The sequence below is a fragment of the Arachis hypogaea genome, chromosome 15 (assembly GCF_003086295.3).
Source record: "Arachis hypogaea cultivar Tifrunner chromosome 15, arahy.Tifrunner.gnm2.J5K5, whole genome shotgun sequence".
Lineage (NCBI taxonomy): Eukaryota > Viridiplantae > Streptophyta > Magnoliopsida > Fabales > Fabaceae > Arachis > Arachis hypogaea.
Window position 1 is genome coordinate 77,815,653 of NC_092050.1, and position 12,576 is coordinate 77,828,228.

The window sequence follows — 12,576 nt, forward strand, 5'->3', positions numbered from 1 at the left end:
TTCAACGTAACAAACACACACGAACTCACCCTCTCTCCCTTAGCTTCACCGTGGCACACACACACTCAGAACACTACACCCACTCAGCCCACACTCCTTCCGTCACACACCCACACACTGTGAACGGAGTTACATCGTGTTCAGCCCGCTGCCACTGCGCCGTCCTTGTCGCAGCCACTCCCGCCAGAACTCATGCCGCCGATTTGTCACTCGAGGAGCCGCCGTTTTTGCTCGTCGTTTCCCCCCGGAGTCATCGCCGTCGAGGGCCAGCAGAGGAAGAGAGAACGACCGCGAGCCAGGTTCACCAGCGAGGAGAGGGGCTGTGTGGCACGTCACTGTTGCGACCCATTTCACGACCATCACGGCGAGGGCTCTGTTGCCGTCGTCCCAACGTCGCCGTTCGTGCCCCTTTGTCGCCGTCGCTGTTCCGCCCGGCGTCGCCAGTGTTGAGGTCAGCCACTCCACTACCACCGTCGAGCCTTGTTTGGGGCTGGTGCTTCTCTTGGAGGTTGGGAGGAAAGGAGGCAAAACCGCTGAGTAGAGGGGCCACTGTGGTCTGCCGTCGATCTGCACGCCGCCTCTGCCGTCAGAGACCACCGTTAGAATCGCTGCCGTTTTGGTAAGCTTGCCCTGTTTCTGGTTCCTCCTAGTTCTGCCAATTCAATTTTACTTTGAAGCTTGTCCTTGAAACTGTAACACTCTTGCTCATGCTCTGTTTCCCGAATCTATTTCTCTACCATATTTTGTTTTGATTACAGTAGTATATGTTAATGTCTCTGTTTTGTATTATCGTCCTTATCCGGAACCACTGATGTCACCGCTATAGAGATGATTGGGATAGGCGCGATTGTCATTGTTGTTGCTGCCCCAGAAGAAGTGAGGCTGCTGCTGCTGCTGTTTGGCTGAAGCTGAGACCTTTCACCATCACTGAAGCTGCCCAGAATCATCATGGTAGCTGCTAAGAGAGCAGAACGGGTGTTAGAGCTGCTAATGGAGCAGCTGCGTTTAGTGATTTCCGCGAGTTTCGACTTTGAGGTAGGGGATTTAACGTTTTTAATTTAGAATACCTACCAAGTTCTTGGATAAGTGCAAATGGTTAACAATGGTTAAGAATTTTTTAATTGACATGAATGAGTTGAAATGCATTTGAAATTAGTTAGTTGTTGTCATTATTCTGAGCTGTGATTGAATTTAGATGCTGTTGTGAATAATGATTAATTTAGTATAGTTTATTAAATTGAAATATGCTGAGTTAATTATTGAAAAGCTGTGGTATGTATAACTGATGAATTGAGTTTTGATTATTGTTGTGAATGTAATTAGTTTTGTTGTTATGAGAGACTAATTGATAGAAATAAGCTTGGTTTGAGGTTGTGAAATTTGGAGTAAGTTTGATGATGTTTTAGTGCTTCAATTGGATTATTGAATGCAGGTTAAGGCTGCGAATGTCTTTGGGCTTTGTTGTGAGTGTTTGAAGTTGTAATTGATATTGTTTTCTCTGATATGGATGGAATTGAGTTGAATTATAACTGTAGTTGGTGATTGATTTGATGATTGTGCGTACTGAATGTTGTCAGGGATAGAATAAATGGTGTTACTTGTGTTGCTGAGCTTGCTGGTGTGAATTGATGAGTTATTGTGTGTTTGAATGATGTTGAGTGTATATGAAAAATTATGCTTGGCATAGTGTAGAAAAGAAAAGGTTTGATGATGCTTAAGTACTTGACATCGTGTGAATTATTAATTCTGGGTTCTTGGGCTGTGTTGGCAATGAAGACAATTTTGAATAACTGGAAAGAGGTTAAACGTGTGATTTTGGAAGGGTTATAAGTTCAAATGTGGTTTTTGATAAGTAAGGTTGTTGAAAATGCTTAAGGCAGAATTTCTGCATACATGACAGTAGAAAGAATCAATTTCTGGGAGCATCCCAGGTCATATACTTGAATGAAACTATTTTTTCATGAAACTTTACTGTGTTTTGAGCATCTCATAAAAAATTCAGAATTTATTGATGAGTATTTTGGGAGAAATGAATTTTTGAAGATTGATGGTTTCTGCAGAAAATTCTGTTTCTTTACTGCAGAAGCACCAACTTCCAACTCACTTAACTTACAATTCTGGTAAATATTTGAGCTGAAACTAACGGCATTTTCAAGCTTCCTGTGTCCACAATCTTCATTTTAAATTTCATGTCAATATCCTATTTAACCAAGTAGATATGTTGAAAAGAGTATGGATAACTCACTGGATTTTGGAAACCGAATTCTAAAAGGTCTGGCTGTGTTTCTCACTTCATAACTTTTTCATATGACATGGTATTAATCTGGAATTTGATTCAATAAAAAGCTAAAAGAGTCTTGTTTGAGGTCATGAATTTTGAAAGGCATTGGGTGAAAACTGGATTTTTAAGGAATTTATCAAACTTACTACTTGCTGCTGTTTTTCTGCATTTTCTTAGGAAACAATAACAGAATTTTAAGAGAGATGGTACAAGTTTTTATTGTGACCAAATTACCTCAACACCAAGTTTCTTGGAATACTAGTTTATTGAGTTTAATTTTGAAAGAATCCTATGATAAGTGAAAGTTAGTTACGAATTGATGAGGTGAAAGTTGAATTGATGGGTTATGTGGGAATTGTGGGTTATGACCGAACTGTTGGCTATTGTAAATTGAGAATTTTCTTACTGATTTTAGAACCTCTTATTTGGTAGTTGTTGAGGAAAGGAGGAGACTTGTTGAGAAAGAGGGAACCCGTAAGGGTGGCTAAGTCTGAGTTTTAGGGGAGGTGCTGCCGAAATTTTATAAAATTTGAGGTTTTATTTGAGAAGTTATTTTAGAAGATTTGGATTTGAAAAATGATTATTTAAGTTTTATTTGATTACTTCTAATGAGAGGTTATGTTTTGAAAGGTGTTTAATGAAATTAAAATAAATGATTTTCTTGAGTCTTTTGATAGAAGACTAAACTGAAAAATAGTTTTAAAGTTGGCTTGACTCAAGGTTGCTAAAGCAGAGATTATGAACTGAATTGATGATTGAGATTTTTGCGAACGAATGCTTGAGAAAGTTAAGAAAGGTTTAATAAAATATGTTAAGGATTCAAAGGGAAAAGAGAATGAGGAATTGATATATGGATTGTTGAGTTTTAGAAAGGAAAATGAAAAGTGATAAAATACGGGAAAACCCCAAGAACTGTTAGTTGTTTAACTACGGGGAAAATTCTTGAATTGATAATTGGTAAAATTCGGGAAGTACCCACGAACTGAATGATCATTGATTTCGGGGAAAACCTATAGATTGTTATTTGTTTTATATGCGGGAAAAACCCACGGACTGATAATTATTGATTACGGGAATAACCCATGAATTGTTGTATGTTGATCTCGGGTATAGCCCATGAACTGAAGATCAATATTTGCTGTGTATTGATCTTGGATATAACCCACGAACTGAAGATCGCTATGTTATTGTGTATTGATCTCGGGTATAACCCACGAACTGAAGATCTCTGTTTTGTTTGTGAAATGATCTCGGGGACGCCCACGAACTGAGGATCACTGTTTTTCCTTGTGCGTATATAATGGGGTCGGGCTTCGCGCCGACTGCCAGTAGTCACGAAGGAGTGGTATTCTTACCACCGACACATATGCACTAAGGACACAAAGGGAAGCCATATCTGGGACTTGTTCCTAGGTAATGTCGGGCTGTAGGGTGTAAACCGACACGTGAGCTCATGGCCTGATTAGGACAGACATGCATCATATTGGTTGTGCATTTGCTTTTGGTTGTGTTTGCTTGTATTACTTCTCTGCGATTGTGTTGTTTGTTTTATTGTGATTTGTTTGTCTGTTGAATTGAGTTTCTTACTTGTGCTAGTAGTCTTTGAATATATAGAACTGATTAATAACTGTTTGTTGTGACTGAGAATCAATTGTGACTGAGATTCAATTATGTGGCTAAAAGATATTTAATATGACAAATTGTGATTGAGATCTGTTTTGGGTTTAGAAATTTAAAGAAAGTAATTATTTATCTAAAGTAATATTAAAAAGTACTTCAAAAGATTTGACTAAGATGATTTATTAAGCAAAGTTAATTATTTGCATGTTAATCATTACTTTTACGGCATTCCCATTCCCTACTGAGAACGTGTGGTTTGTTCTCACCCCAAAATCTTCCACCCTTTCAGTGACACAGGTACGAAGATTCAGTTTGAAGCTGCGGGCAATTCTAGAATTTATTTACGAGTTAAGTTTATGACTTGAGATTCTTTCATAGAATTCCCTCGCCCTTACTGCTTAAGGTTTTATTTTATGCAGAGGGATAGTTGTACCTGAATTTTATTTAAATTCTTTTGTATAATATTACTATTATTAATAATTATGTGTTTATTATTACTTGGTGATGTTTGCTTTATGATTTTGATTAATAAAAACAAAAAAATTTCTGGTATTTTTACTAAAATTGAATCGCGATATCGAACTAAAGGCTTAATAGTAAATAGTTAATAAGGAAAACAGGTCAGTAATGCCTTACTTTTGGTACGATCATGACGTATTGGAAGTTGGGTCGTTACAATATGGTATCAGAGCAGTTCGTTCCTGTTAGAGCCTTGGAAATGGACTGACTATGCTTCATTGCATACTCTGAGTGTCTGTCATGCTTTGTGACTTGTTCTGATAACAAGAGTTTGAGTTTTATGTGCATGACTGTCTAATGATCAACGTTGTTAGTTTACCATTACATTCCTCATGGTATTAGGTCTGGCCAACTTAATACTAATGATTTATGTATATGGGAACACTAATGGGTTATCATAGACGAAATAGAAGAATAAGTAATGCAATTCACGGGGTTTGGGAGCGTTAGAAGTTATAAAGTTAGTTTCGTTTTGACGTGTAATCTTTATTCGTGCCACGCAAACTCGTGCCATCTTTTTCTTCGTTACTTTCATTGGAATTCTCTAGTTTGAATTTCCTTCTTAGAATGTGATTTACTTGTTTCCCAACCATACTTTGTCATTCTTGTATACCTTTGCTTGCCTATGACTCTGATTGCTTACTTAACTCTTTGAATATTCATCCTTGACATTGCCTATACTTTTGTCCATATATTTTACTTTCTTTGATTTCAGTTTGAACTTATTTTATTCTAGTAATTTTCGAGGGCGAAAATTTTTCTAAGGTGGGTAGAATGTAACAACCCTAGTTTTTGAAAATCAAATAATTAGTTATTTGTGATTTATTTTAAGAAAATTATTTTGTTAAAGGTAATTAAATAGGGTTTCATGATAATTAGAGTTTAAATTAATTAGAATTTTTATATAATCCTTATTAGATATTTGGTATAATTGAAATTATAATTTTGGGTAATTGAAAAATAAGAAAGAATTGTATAATTTAATTTAAATAAATTCTATTTTGAATGAATTATGTTATTAATTTGAACTCTTAGGAATTAATTTACTAGAAATTATTATAATAATTTTAATAAATACTTTAAGTTTAAGTCAATTAATATTTGTGTACAATTTTTATTATAATTAGTTATTTTATAAATTGAAATTAAAGTTTTGGAGATAGAAAATTAATGAGAAGTTATATTATTTAATTTGAATAATTAATATTGAGTTTAAACTATATTTTATAGAAATATGATTAATATGTTCATTTTATAATGTAAATTAGAAATAATTGATTGAACTTAGCAATATGTTGATAAATAATGTTTCTAAATATTTTTAATAGAATACATTTGATTTTAAAATTATTCTACCCTTTAATTTTATCAAAATATCTATTCATAGCTATCCTTTATTCTTTTATAAAATTCTAATTTCTAACCCTAAATCCCAAAATTCCCAAATTCATTCAGAATCCCTAATTTCCCTAATTTCTAACCCTAACAGATGCAGCCTCACCCTCCCCCTTCAACGTAACAAACACACACGAACTCACCCTCTCTCCCTTAGCTTCACCGTGGCGCACACACACTCAGAACACTACACCCACTCAGCCCACACTCCTTCCGTCACACACCCACACACTGTGAATGGAGTTACATCGCGTTCATCCCGCTGCCACTGCGCCGTCCTTGTCACAGCCACTCCCGCCAGAACTCATGCCGCCGATTTGTCACTCGAGGAGCCGCCGTTTTTGCTCGTCGTTTTCCCCCGGAGTCGTCGCCGTCGAGGGCCAGCAGAGGAAGAGCGAACGACCGCGAGCCAGGTTCACCAGCGAGGAGAGGGGCTGTGTGGCACGTCACTGTTGCGACCCATTTCACGACCATCACGGCGAGGGCTCTGTTGCCGTCGTCCCAACGTCGCCGTTCGTGCCCCTTTGTCGCCGTCGCTATTCTGCCCGGCGTCGCCAGTGTTGAGGTCAGCCACTCCACTACCACCGTCGAGCCTTGTTTGGGGCTGGTGCTTCTCTTGGAGGTTGGGAGGAAAGGAGGCAAAACCGCTGAGTAGAGGGGCCACTGTGGTCTGCCGTTGATCTGCATGCCGCCTCTGCCGTCAGAGACCACCGTTAGAATCGCTGCCGTTTTGGTAAGCTTGCCCTGTTTCTGGTTCCTTCTAGTTCTGCCAATTCAATTTTACTTTGAAGCTTGTCCTTGAAACTGTAACACTCTTGCTCATGCTCTGTTTCCCGAATCTATTTCTCTACCATATTTTGTTTTGATTACAATAGTATATGTTAATGTCTCTGTTTAGTATTATCGTCCTTATCCGGAACCACTGATGTCACCGCTATAGAGATGATTGGGATAGGCGCGATTGTCATTGTTGTTGCTGCCCCAGAAGAAGTGAGGCTGCTGCTGCTGCTGTTTGGCTGAAGCTGAGACCTTTCACCATCACTGAAGCTGCCCAGAATCATCATGGTAGCTGCTAAGAGAGCAGAACGGGTGTTAGAGCTGCTAATGGAGCAGCTGCGTTTAGTGATTTCCGCGAGTTTCGACTTTGAGGTAGGGAATTTAACGTTTTTAATTTAGAATGCCTACCAAGTTCTTGGATAAGTGCAAATGGTTAACAATGGTTAAAAATTTTTTAATTGAAATGAATGAGTTGAAATGCATTTGAAATTAGTTAGTTGTTGTGATTATTCTGAGCTGTGATTGAATTTAGATGCTGTTGTGAATAATGATTAATTTAGTATAGTTTATTAAATTGAAATATGCCGAGTTAATTATTGAAAAGCTGTGGTATGGATAACTGATGAATTGAGTTTTGATTATTGTTGTGAATGTAATTAGTTTTGTTGTTATGAGAGATTAATTGATAGAAATAAGCTTGGTTTGAGGTTGTGAAATTTGGAGTAAGTTTGATGATGTTTTAGTGCTTCAATTGGATTATTGAATGCAGGTTAAGGCTGCGAATGTCTTTGGGCTTTGTTGTGAGTGTTTGAAGTTGTAATTGATATTGTTTTCTCTAATATGGATGGAATTGAGTTGAATTATAACTGTAGTTGGTGATTGATTTGATGATTGTGCATACTGAATATTGTAAGGGATAGAATAAATGGTGTTACTTGTGTTGCTGAGCTTGCTGGAGTGAATTGATGAGTTATTGTGTGTTTGAATGATGATGAGTGTATATGGAAAATTATGCTTGGCATAGTGTAGAAAAGAAATGGTTTGATGATGCTTAAGTACTTGACATCGTGTGAATTATTAATTCTGGGTTCTTGGGCTGTGTTGGCAATGAAGATAATTTTGAATAACTGGAAAGAGGTTAAACGTGTGATTTTGGAAGGGTTATAAGTTCAAATGTGGTTTTTGATAAGTAAGGTTGTTGAAAATGCTTAAGGCAGAATTTCTGCATACATGACAGTAGAAAGAATCAATTTCTGGGAGCATCCCAGGTCATATACTTGAATGAAACTATTTTTGCATGAAACTTTACTGTGTTTTGAGCATCTCATAAAAAATTCAGAATTTATTGATGATTATTTTGGGAGAAATGAATTTTTGAAGATTGATGGTTTCTGCAGAAAACTCTGTTTCTTTACTGCAGAAGCACCAACTTCCAACTCATTTAACTTTCAATTCTGGTAAGTATTTGAGCTGAAACTAACGGCATTTTCAAGCTTCCTGTGTCCACAATCTTCATTTTAAATTTCATGTCAATATCCTATTTAACCAAGTAGATATGTTGAAAAGAGTATGGATAACTCACTGGATTTTGGAAACCGAATTCTAAAAGGCCTGGCTGTGTTTCTCACTTCATAACTTTTTCATATGACATGATATTAATCTGAAATTTGATTCAATAAAAAGCTAAAAGAGTCTTGTTTGAGGTCGTGAATTTTGAAAGGCATTGGATGAAAAATGGATTTTTAAGGAATTTATCAAACTTACTACTTGCTGCTGTTTTTCTGCATTTTCTTAGGAAACAATAACAGAATTTTAAGAGAGATGGTACAAGTTTTTATTGTGACCAAATTACCTCAACACCAAGTTTCTTGGAATACTAGTTTATTGAGTTTAATTTTGAAAGAATCCTATGATAAGTGAAAGTTAGTTACGAATTGATGAGGTGAAAGTTGAATTGATGGGTTATGTGGGAATTGTGGGTTATGACCGAACTGTTGGCTATTGTAAATTGTGAATTTTCTTACTGATTTGAGAACCTCCTATTTGGTAGTTGTTGAGGAAAGGGGGAGACTTGTTGAGAAAGAGGGAACCCGTAAGGGTGGCTAAGTCTGAGTTTTAGGCGAGGTGCTGCCGAAATTTTATAAAATTTGAGGTTTTATTTGAGAAGTTATTTTAGAAGATTTGGATTTGAAAAATGATTATTTAAGTTTTATTTGATTACTTCTAATGAGAGGTTATGTTTTGAATGGTGTTTAATGAAATTAAAATAAATGATTTTCTTGAGTCTTTTGATAGAGGACTAAACTGAAAAATAGTTTTAAAGTTGGCTTGACTCAAGGTTGCTAAAGCAGAGATTATGAACTGAATTGATGATTGAGATTTTTGCGAACGAATGCTTGAGAAAGTTAAGAAAGGTTTAAGAAAATATGTTAAGGATTCAAAGGGAAAAGAGAATGGGGAACTGATATATGGATTGTTGAGTTTTAGAAAGGAAAATGAAAAGTGATAAAATACGGGAAAACCGCACGAACTGTTAGTTGTTTAACTACGGGGAAATTCCATGAATTGATAATTGGTAAAATTCGGGAAGTATCCACGAACTGAATGATCATTGATCTCGGGAAAAACCTAGAGATTGTTATTTGTTTAATATGCGGGAAAAACCCACGGACTGATAATTATTGATTACGGGAATAACCCATGAATTGTTGTATGTTGATCTCGGGTATAGCGCATGAGCTGAAGATCAATGTTTGCTGTGTATTGATCTCGGGTATAACCCACGAACTGAAGATCGCTATGTTATTGTGTATTGATCTCGGGTATAACCCACGAACTGAAGATCTCTGTTTTGTTTGTGAAATGATCTCGGGGACGCCCACGAACTGAGGATCACTGTTTCTCCTTGTGCGTATATAATGGGGTCGGGCTTCGCGCCGACTGCCAGTAGTCACGGAGGAGTGATATTCTTACCACCGACACATATGCACTAAGGACACAAAGGGAAGCCATATCTGGGACTTGTTCCTAGGTAATGTCGGGCTGTAGGGTGTAAACCGACACGTGAGCTCATGACCTGATTAGGACAGACATGCATCATATTGGTTGTGCATTTGCTTTTGGTTGTGTTTGCTTGTATTACTTCTCTACGATTGTGTTGTTTGTTTTATTGTAATTTGTTTGTCTATTGAATTGAGTTTCTTACTTGTTCTAGTAGTCTGTGAATATATAGAACTGATTAATAACTTTTTGTTGTGACTGAGAATCAATTGTGACTGAGATTCAATTGTGGCTAAAAGATATTTAATATGACAAATTGTGATTGAGATCTATTTTGGGTTTAGAAATTTAAAGAAAGTAATTATTTATCTAAAGTAATATTAAAAAGTACTTCAAAAGATTTGACAAAGATGATTTATTAAGCAAAGTTAATTATTTGCATGTTAATCATTACTTTTACGGCATTCCCATTCCCTACTGAGAACGTGTGGTTTGTTCTCACCCTAAAATCTTCCACCCTTTCAGTGACACAGGTACGAAGATTCAGTTTGAAGCTGCGGGCAATTCTAGAATTTATTTACGAGTTAAGTTTATGACTTGAGATTCTTTCATAGAATTCCCTCGCCCTTACTGCTTAAGGTTTTATTTTATGCAGAGGGATAGGAGTTGTACCTGAATTTTATTTAAATTCTTTTATATAATATTACTATTATTAATAATTATGTGTTTATTATTACTTGGTGATGTTTGCTATATGATTTTGATTAATAAAAACAAAAAAAAAATTTCTGGTATTTTTACTAAAATTGAATCGTGATATCGAACTAAAGGCTTAATAGTAAATAGTTAGTAAGGAAAACAGGTCACTAACGCCTTACTTTTGGTACGATCATGACGTATTGGAAGTTGGGTCGTTACAATATGGTATCAGAGCAGTTCGTTCCTATTAGAGCCTTGGGAATGGACTGACTATGCTTCATTGCATACTTTGAGTGTCTGTCATGCTGTGACTTGTTCTGATAACAAGAGTTTGAGTTTTATGTGCATGACTGTCTAATGATCAACGCTGTTAGTTTACCATTACATTCCTCATGGTATTAGGTCTGGCCAACTTAATACTAATGATTTATGTATATGGGAACACTAATGGGTTATCATAGACGAAATAGAAGAATAAGTAATGCGATTCACGGGGTTTGGGAGCGTTAGAAGTTATAAAGTTAGTTTCGTTTTGACGTGTAATCTTTATTCGTGCCACGCAAACTCGTGCCATCTTTTTCTTCGTTGCTTTCATTGGAATTCTCTAGTTTGAATTTCCTTCTTAGAATGTGATTTACTTGTTTCCCAACCATACTTTGTCATTCTTGTATACCTTTGCTTGCCTATGAATCTGATTGCTTACTTAACTCTTTGAATATTCATCCTTGACATTGCCTATACTTTTGTCCATATATTCTGCTTTCTTTGATTTCAGTTTGAACTTATTTTATTCTAGTAATTTTCGAGGGCGAAAATTTTTCTAAGGTGGGTAGAATGTAACAACCCTAGTTTTTGAAAATCAAATAATTAGTTATTTGTGATTTATTTTAAGAAAATTATTTTGTTAAAGGTAATTAAATAGGGTTTCATGATAATTAGAGTTTAAATTAATTAGAATTTTTATATAATCTTTATTAGATATTTGGTATAATTGAAATTATAATTTTGGGTAATCAAAAAATAAGAAAGAATTGTATAATTTAATTTAAATAAATTCTATTTTGAATGAATTATGTTATTAATTTGAACTCTTAGGAATTAATTTACTAGAAATTATTATATTAATTTTTATAAATACTTTAAGTTTAAGTCAATTAATATTTGTGTACAATTTTTATTATAATTAGTTATTTTATAAATTGAAATTAAAGTTTTGGAGATAGAAAATTAATGAGAAGTTATATTATTTAATTTGAATAATTAATATTGAGTTTAAACTATATTTTATAGAAATATGATTAATATGTTCATTTTATAATGTAAATTAGAAATAATTGATTTTTTTTTTTGGTGACTTAAAAGAAAATAAACAAAAACTAAGAAAGAAAAAAAAACAAGAAACTGCTTAAGAAAGGCAGTCCCGCTGAATACTACTCTCAAACTCCTTCCAAGGCAATGGAAGCTCCACTTGGGGAGAAATAGTCCTCATTGCAGTCTTTGCCATGATGTCTGCTACTGTATTTGCATCTCTCAAGATCAACCGAAGATCAGCACGCCATTTCCAAGACATGATATCTCGGATTTTTAACACCAAAGGATTAATAAACCCAGAGCAATATTGTAAATTATTGACAATAGTAAATGCCTCCACACAGTCTGTCTCACATATAATGTCTCTTTGTCCCGAGTCCCATGCTAAAAGAAAGCCTCTCCAAATAGCAAACAACTCTCCTTGCAAAATGCTACGACTCTCAATTGTTCCCAGACAGCCTCGTTGCCACCTTCCCTTCCAATCTCTGCTAACACAAGCAAAACTAACTCGAGCACCACTGCCAGGATAGCTAGCATCACAATTAATCTTAAAGGTACCCACTGAGGGGGAATCCAAGAGCCACTAATGGTTGAGGGGATAGATAGTCGTTGCAACTCAAAAATATTTCGGAGCTCCTTTTCTAAGGACAAAGCCATACCAATCACCTTGTCTGTGGTCCAATGCTCGTGAGGATGAAAGATCTCATTATTTCTCGAACACCAAATCCACCAGAGACCAGAAAAGAATCTAAAAGGGCGCTGTTTGCTATTATATAAGAACCAACTCATCAAATCCACTGGTTGATCGGAGATCCCTAAAGCTTGCTAAACAAGTTGGCCTTTTGGACAATCCCGAATACAATGTAAAACCGATTCCTGACCTGAGAAACATCGTGGACAGCTATCCATGTGCGAAATGTCCCTCCTAAAACGAAATGCAGCAGTAGGAAGAGCCTCCCGAAGACATAGCCAGG

General features: G+C 36.0%; 1 long non-coding RNA gene across 1 annotated transcript; it reads left to right on the forward strand.

The window, feature by feature from the left end:
• Positions 1-5,909: 5,909 nt before the first annotated feature.
• Positions 5,910-10,326, forward strand: LOC140178943 (uncharacterized). Its single transcript, XR_011872052.1, has 3 exons — positions 5,910-6,548; positions 6,714-6,964; positions 10,118-10,326. It is a non-coding gene; the product is annotated as an uncharacterized lncRNA (long non-coding RNA).
• Positions 10,327-12,576: the final 2,250 nt, after the last annotated feature.